Below are 8,699 nucleotides of genomic sequence, written 5' to 3' on the forward strand. Positions count from 1 at the left end.
GTATTGACCCCTACACTTTGGAATCTGTGGGTACACTCCATGTACCCATGTATACCTGTCTACATGCAAGCTAGTTATTCAGACTTCCTTTAGAGTCAATGGAGATCTAGTTAATGCGCTCACAGAAACCCAGAGAGCAACTTGGCTGCTTAGCCACTAGCTGCCTACATGAAGGCAAGTTGAGTCAGCCTACAGACTCTGGTGACTGTATCGAGTAGAACTGTGCTAATACAGTGAGAACTTGGATGCCTCAGGCTTCATTCAGCTGACTAACCACTGATGCCTTGCGTGATGGTAGCTGCTCCTCAGTATCCTGGCTGATCTCCAGCTGCATCTTCAGAGGAGGCAGGTCATATCTGCCAGTGCAATGTAGATGTCTCAGACATCCTATGACACCTGAAAAAAATTGCAAGAAGGCTATGTGTAGGCACCATAGCACTGCCATTTGTCCTGGATATCAATAGGATGCAATTCATGAAATTACTTCAACACAAATGCTAAATTTTTCTGAGTCATTCATATATCGATATATTCATTAAGATGACAGCTGTATTCAAATGTTATATTTAACCCAGTGGAAAAGCCTGTATCAATCTTTCCTAGTGTTGGTAATCAGAATAGACACTGCCATATCAAACTCACTCCCCTTTTGGAAATTCATATGCCTCCTAAGCCCAAAGAATTACAGAAGAATGTAACCGTAGTACATTTAGACATGAAAGAATGCATAACTATTTTTTTTTTTCATATTCAATCAAGTTTATGTATTGCTATTTTCTATTTTTTTCTCAGAGTAACTGAAAGTTTTTTGCCCCTTACTCCATTATTATAATACAGGCTGGTAGATGGCCAAAAGAAGAGGTAGAATATATTTCCATTTATATCTTATCCGGAAAATTATATCTGAAAAGTTTTTTGTTTTAAAAGGTTATTCTCAGTGCAGACTTTTTTACCCAAATCATTGTATCAAACATAATAAACAATGCACAGCAAAACTTCACCTTCATAAATCCCATTTTCGAAGGCATGCTATAATAATGCAGGTCATATTTTGTAACCACTTTGCATATATGGTAATGCAGACTGTACATTTTGTTTGATTTTGACTATTGGTAAATAACATTTCTGATAAATTTAACAATTCATATATTTTATTCACAGGAAGAAGTCAAACAATTACACTGAACAATTAATGTGACTGAGACAGTTATTTTCAGGATAGCTTAATCACTGGGTAGGTTGGTTAGGTTGTCAACTTCTTATTGTATGAAGGAGGCAACTCTAATTCTGTCCTTTTCACGTTACCCCAGATGGATCTCAGGTTTTGCAGCATGCACCAGTCATAGTTTATGGCCGTGCCAAATACATAATGAGCGTGGGATCCAAGTAAAAATATACACCTTGTATCCTGTTTACACTTAGACAATTATAATAATTCAATCCTCTACTCATGGGTGATGCAACAGGGTTTCCATTCTAGGACATTAAACTCTGCCCACGCGTGATGTATGCCATTTGTTATTATGTTGTGTCTCAGTGCTTCAGGCTGCAGCTGGCAGACACTTCCATGTCTCCTCTACAGCTGGATATTACCATCCTAACTCCTACCAAATCTTTTTAGTGATGGGGACACTTATTCGTGCATTCTGAAGGTCTAACATAATTTGAGTTTCAGCAGGCAACCAATGTGAAAAAAATGAAATGGAAAGATTGACACTTGTAGTGTGGTTAATTCATGGCAGTATTGCACCAAACACCAGTCAAAATGGCCATAAAGAACAGTGTCTTGAGAGGCCAATTTTTCATGACTAACACTGTGGGTTAGAGCAGGGGAAAAGCAGTTTGATTAATTGTAACATTTGTTTTCATTTAATAGATTCATAGATTTCAAGGCCAAAAGGGAGCACTCTGATTATCTAGTCTGACCTCATGCAGAAGAGAGGCCACCGAGTTTCACTCAGTGATTCCTGCACAGACTGAGCAGTTCTTCCATGGTCCATAAGGAAACACTCCAGGCAGCTATAGGGGTAAGCATTACCTCATGCAGTACACAGGGCTGTATCCTGAGCTCATTCTACCACCTTGTAAATCCTGAGGAGTTTCCTTTGCCAGATCAGGTCTTACATGGATGGAAGTGAAATCAGAATTTGGCTCACTATTCCTCAGTGTGGTAAATGGTGAAAAGACTTCTTTAGTCCACTGAATAAAAAAGTGTGAGGTATGTATTTTTGGTACTTATTTATCCTGAAATGTAATATTTAGACCAAATATTGATTCAATTGAGGTAGCTGGCCTCTGATCCTATCATGAATTCTGGCTCTTTCTAGCTGACAAGAAAGAATCTTGAATACTTTTATTGATAATTATAGGTATGACTGTCTTTCTGCTTTGTACACATCATATTCATTCCTAATCCTGCACTGAATCCAGCACTTCTCATGGTATCAGAGCAAATCATCCCAAAGATTTCATTTAAGAATCCACCACGTCCTTAAGCAGCTCTTTTCAAGCACATTTAGAAGCTATGTTCTTAACTTCAGAGAGGAAAAAAGTAAAAAGAATGACATTATAGACTGAGAATCCCCGAGTGTAGTAAAATTACATATTTATCCTTACTGTTAAAAGCAAAACCAGCATATTTTAAACACAGCTCAATCTAATGTGACAAGAAGTGAAACAACTCAAGCACAGTCATTATTCAAGGTAATATTGTGCAGCTCAGAAGTATTCTGCATCTGTGCATCTGATTATAGCTAAATAGCAGACAAATACTGTTATACTATAGTCAGTGGAGAAAAATGGGTCTAGAACAGCTATGCTTGTCAACCAGGTTATTGGGTAGCTAAAGGTAGGTTTCTGCCAGCCAAACTTTTCAAGGTCTGTATTTGGCTGAAACCATTCAATTTCTCTGCTACATATAATTTTATGCCCCTCTGTTCTCTATGTTATGGATTGTATCACAGCCTTTTTCACAAGAAAAGGACATCGTGCCTTTAAGTCATAAGGCTAAAGTGAATATATGAAAATGATCCTTGCTATTGCACTAACCATACTTCCCAAGTGATCCTCTCTAATATCAGAAAAAATGTTGCCATGGTGACTGGCCTGACTTGAAACAGTTCAGCGGATGCTGAGCTTCCTTTTCCGTTCCCAAAAAAGGAACTAAACACAATCTTCCAGAAAGGAAATTCTTTTAAGTAGGTAAGAGCAATCCCTTATAACCTGTTGTTGATACCACTTTGGTTGATTAACACTATTAGTTAGAAGAAATGGTCAGTTTTACAAAAAGTGGGCTTGAAAGCAGGCTCTAACTTTAACTGAAAATTATAACATGAAATGCTGCCCACCTGCCTCAGCACTCTGTCTAACCTAACGTCTGCTGGGTAGAAGTGGAGAATCCAAATGTTCATTAAAAATGCAGTAAAGCTCATAGTGGGTGAGTTTAGCATCAGATGCCCATAGAGAAGGTGTACAGTGGCATGTTAAGGCTTGCTTTGATCCTTAGGAGTGTAGTTATTTGGTCTCCCCATTAACACACATTTCACTTTAATCCTCTATTGGATTAAAAGATGATCTTCTCGTGATCCTGAAGAGGTGAATGTTTTCATTGAAAATTTTCTGTTGTTTGAATGGGATGCTGATAAGAAGGGAATATCAGAAGGACGTTCCTCATGCTGCTCCATCTGCCTGCTGGAGCACAGGGCACTAATACTAAACAAGGACTGAAGTCTACAAAAGGTCCCAAGCTCCAAACAAAGGACTCAGATGGCTTATCAGTGTTTGAAGGTCAAGAATACAGATTACAAGGCCCACGTTCAGCTTTGCTTTTGCTGGTTAGGTCTACTAGGCATTTGGAGAAAGACTCCAACAGTGATCCAACTGCCTAAAGATGTGTGCCTGGATTTCTGAAGAGATGAAATGAAGATATTTATGCATGTAACCTGGAAATGAGGGCAATCTATATGGAAGAAGTAGGCTGTATTTATTGCCAAGTACTTCAGACATCTTGTATTTTTCACAGATAAATATATTTAATAACCTCAGTTCAGGGACACAGGCTGTAAGTCTGGGAGTGGAATTGGAGGGAAGGAGGTTAGGATTCTTCTTGTCATCCCCTCCCAGAGTAAAACACCACTGTCTACTGTAAATTGTCAAGGATAATTGTATCTTTTCCCTTGACCCTCCAGTTATGCCATCCTTCCTGTGCCTGCATCCTCCACCTTCTGGCTGTCTTCTGTCATCACTGTGCTCCAGAATTACACTTCCTATTGCTACTTTTTCTTCTGTCCTCGGGGTCTTTTGCAGTTCTTTTGCACTTATAGTTCAAATGAAGTTCTTTCTTTCTGACAAGGTTTCAAGCTGTTAATCTTGGTCTTGCACAGGGCTTGTTGCTTTGGAAACAAACAAATGAGCATTAACTGCTGTGCATTGTAGGCAACAACTCATCCATTTTGGATGTAGGTTTTAGGCTCTGAAGCACAAAAAGCATAAAGGAGGTATGTGTGGCCTGGGTAGATAGTGATAGAACAAGGGGGAACGGTTTTAAACTAAAAAATAGGATATTTATATTAGATTTTAATAAATAAATAATATATATATATATATATATTTTAACCCAGAGGGTGGTGAGGCACTGAAACAGGTTGCTCAGAGAAGTTTCCCATCTCTGGATGAGGCCCTGGGCAAACTGATGTAGTGGATGGCAACCTTGTCTGCAGGAGGGGGTTGGGACTGGTTGGGCTTTAAAGTCCTTTCCAATCCAAGCTTTTCTGTGATTCTGTGACTATGATTCTATGACTCTGTGTTTCTTTGCAGGATATGAGGTATGATAATGAAAGGAGAAACAGTTAACTGTATTCTTGCCAAGTCATCCTGTTTCCTAGGGTCTCTAGAGCAACAAAGAGAGGAAGGATTCATTAGGGGCTGTTCAGAATTTTTCCATTGAAACAATGCCTGAATAGAAAATCAGTTTCTTGGCTAGTTGACCAAATAAACTGAAGAACTTCTGCATTCCTTTTTAGTTTGCTCTTTTTGGTTGGAAAAAAAAAAAAAAAGGCTTTCAGCTATGTTTAGCTTACAACACCTTTGATTTGCTAGACCCTTTCTTCTGGAAAAGATCATTCTGAGCAACAATATTTATATAAACATTTCAGAAACTGGAGACTAAAGATGATCTTGAAATGCAACAAGTTGTAGTGTTAGAACTGAGGATACCAGCAAAGCAAGAGCTGTAGGTAACGTCTTTCAGTATATCAACCGTATCACTGAGGAAAAAAAAAAAAAAAAAGAGTATACAAGCCCTTCCTCAGTTTTCACTAGTTTGTGGAAAGGACCTTGCCTTTCCTAAAAGGCAAAGAAGTATGTCTTCAACTTCCACAGAATTGCTCTCCTGAGTCTGTAATTGCTCTCTTCACACACACACCCATAAACAAACAAGTTTAAAAACCACTTATCTTGCACTGGTTTGCATCTGCCAAACACCATGTTCTCTGAAAGGTTAGAAAGAAACATGGGATTCCTCTTACTTCAACAATCTAACTGACTTTGACAACTAAATTTCCCCATAAATATGTTTAGAACTTCCTTTATATAGAAGTGTGAGTCATTCTGACAGGCTTAATTTGTACTGAAAAATGTATGTGTTAAACTTATTAGCCATTCAGGCTAGAGAGACTGTAAACAGTAGATTGATGACATTTGTACTTCATGTACTATACACTATGTGCTTACAAAGTGAGAATATAAGAGCTTGTGGAAGGCATGCTGAAGATTTGATAGAAATTGTATCCTAATCCCTTTCTTCTCTTGAGTTGAAGTTTTGTTGTTCTTTCGCTTTTTAAAATGAGAATATGTATGAAAAGATGGCCTGTTTTTAACTGCATCATATTATGGCAAATGTATGCATATTTCCAGCAGAACGAAACAACTACTAAGAATAAATGCAACAGTTCAGTGGAATTAATAAAGCACTGCATCATAGACAAAATGAATAATGGTGGAGTTTGAAGACCCATCAGCTGAATCTAAGGAAATGTTAAGGAGACACAAGTTCAAGCCTTTGCTCGGTAACTTTGAGGATATCTGGGTCTGAACATCTCTGGCTTGCTTTCTATGTTAAAGCACGCCTGACTTGTAAATAAAGTGAGAGTGGAAGGGAAAGGGCAATCACAAAGTCAAGTGTGATTTAGTTGGGAAATCTCCCAACCTCTCTCACTTCTTGGTGTTAAAATAAAAGCTTTCCAGATGGTAGTTCTAGACTCAGGTCTTCATAAACCACCTATGTATGTACAGAGGAGCTCTGTCAGCTTGAGCTGACTCCTGAGTCCAACCTGTACATGCCTCTGTGCCAACCTGTTTGGGAGAGCTGGCAGCTTCCCCAGGCAGGGAAAAGCAGGCAGGAGAATTCATGAGAGATCTTCAGGATTTGAGACTACTGACCAAATTGTTGGATCAAGTACTTGGGTCTCAAGCATTGCTACCAAGTGAGGTATAGGTCCCATCTCAAAAGAAGAAAGTCAGCTTTTTGCTTTGAATGAACTTCTAGATGAATATGTTTACCTCTCTGTTTGTTATTGAGAAGACATAAAACAGTCAAGTTAATTTAACTTTGTTAGAATGAATAATGGCAGAACTAACTCCTCTCGTAATCAAACAGTAGAAAAAATCATGCAGTTTGAGAACACTCACTTGCTTATTCCACTGTGATGTTGGTTCTCTGGATGTTTTTCTCTGGTTCTCTGGGGTTTTACGTCATCCAGGTTGGGTTTAATGTCGTCCAAGTTCAGTTTTATGTAGTCCAGGTTGGGTTTTACGTAGTCCAGGTTGGTTCTCTGGATGTTGGATCTGGATGATGGGACTTAGGATTCAAATCATCCTGCCTTGGTAGACAGAGTTCAGAGTGCAAGGCCATAGCTAAAGCTGAGGCTGATCTGATCAATATAATGCTTTCCTCGTCTCCAATTCTTTAGTAAATAGCTGTTCAAGAAGCTCAAGAAACCTAGCCATATCATGTAGGGCACATTATGTCAATGTCCTTCTTATTTATTCTACTGAGAATTTTCTATAGCCAAATATTTAAAAATTCAACTGTAATATGGAGAGGCAGTCTCCATCTTAAAGACTCTAAAGATTTGCTTATAAATCATAACCTTGTCATTGATACTTGAAAAATCTTTGTAGGTTATCAAATCCAATAATTACACCTGTAGCCACGAAGAAGATTTCTGCTGAAATTATTTTCTATTGCTCTCCATATCTTCTTCCTCTCTTTGGAATGTATTGTGAGCATGGAAGAGTGGATAATGTGAATCCCCAGTCAAATAATAACCCACGAAAATAAAGGCAGATTAGAGGAATATGAAACTAAACACTCATCTGATCTGCATGTTCCAATTCTATGAACTCATGCATAACTAACAGCTTTGGTGTGATGTCCTTTGCAGAGAATTTTGTTTCTTTTCCCTTGCAGAGAACTTTTCTGCTGGAAATCTACTGCGTTGTTATCTTCCACAGCAAATGTTGGCAGCACGGTGGAATAGTTAATGAACACGTGACTCATCTGGGGCACTGTAACTTCTGTGTGTGTTTGCTTTGCGTAACAAACCTGCCACAAACTGAACATGCACAGTGGCAGATCGCTTGTGCTGTGCACTACATATGTGGGCTGGACTGCAGATCTCCAAAGTCCTGAAAGATTAGGACTCCAAACATGCATCAGGAAAGGATAGGATTGTATATCTGATTGTGATGTGATTGTACATACAGAATAAGTACACATAAAAGTACAGATTAAAATCAATGTGGGTCTTTTGAGTGTTTTCTTGATAGGACTTCAATAAGTCTGTTTTTTCACGTTTTTGACTATAGTGAATCAGAAAAGAGAAACCCAAGTGTTTGTCTCTGTGCTCTTGTTGCTCTGGGATAATAAAGCTGATTCTATGTTGTAGTCAAAGTTAGACCATGGCAGAAAACAAAACAAAGAAACTCAGTCAACAGCTAACATCTTTAAAAAAAATTCTACACTCACAGATGTTAATTTAAAAATTAACAAAATACCAGAATTTTTGTTGTTTGCAAATTTTCATTCAGTTCCTTAGGTTACAGTCTTGAATTAAATAATCACACATGATTTCTTCTACTCTGCCAGGGTTATGATTCAGAATTATGCTGTGAAGGCATCTGTTGTCTGTTAAGTCCCCTGACTCATTTGTTTGTACAAGTTGGAAGATGTGAAATGAATGAGGCGGGGGACAGAAGGGAGAAAGCGGGTTGTCTTATGGCTGAGGTAGATGAATGTCACTCAGGAGAGCTGGATTTCATCCCTGTCTCTGACACAAGGATCATGCGAGAAGCTGTGTAAATCATTTAAACCAGGATTGTTATTTCGAGTTATGAAAAAGTGGAATTATGTCCCATGTTTGGGTATTGATTTCAGTTCCTTCATGGATCTTTTTACAGCCAAATGGTTTTCTGCCCTCCTGCTTTGTCCTTCCTCTGCTGAGCCCATGAGAGAGCTGAGTCCTCCTGTCCTGGAGGGACCATGTCAGGACCTTGGCAATTACCTTCCAGGCTTTGTGGCTCTTCCAGAGCTCTTGAATTAAGGCTGGGGTTTGAAGAAACTCAGGAATGGGAAGAAAACTGTCCTAGGATGTGAGGTAGCATGGACTGTGCACTATTGTCCCCTTACCCTCTGTAGAGGA

The sequence above is a fragment of the Phasianus colchicus genome, chromosome 2, assembly GCF_987193195.1.
Source record: "Phasianus colchicus chromosome 2, bPhaCol1.hap1.1, whole genome shotgun sequence".
Lineage (NCBI taxonomy): Eukaryota > Metazoa > Chordata > Aves > Galliformes > Phasianidae > Phasianus > Phasianus colchicus.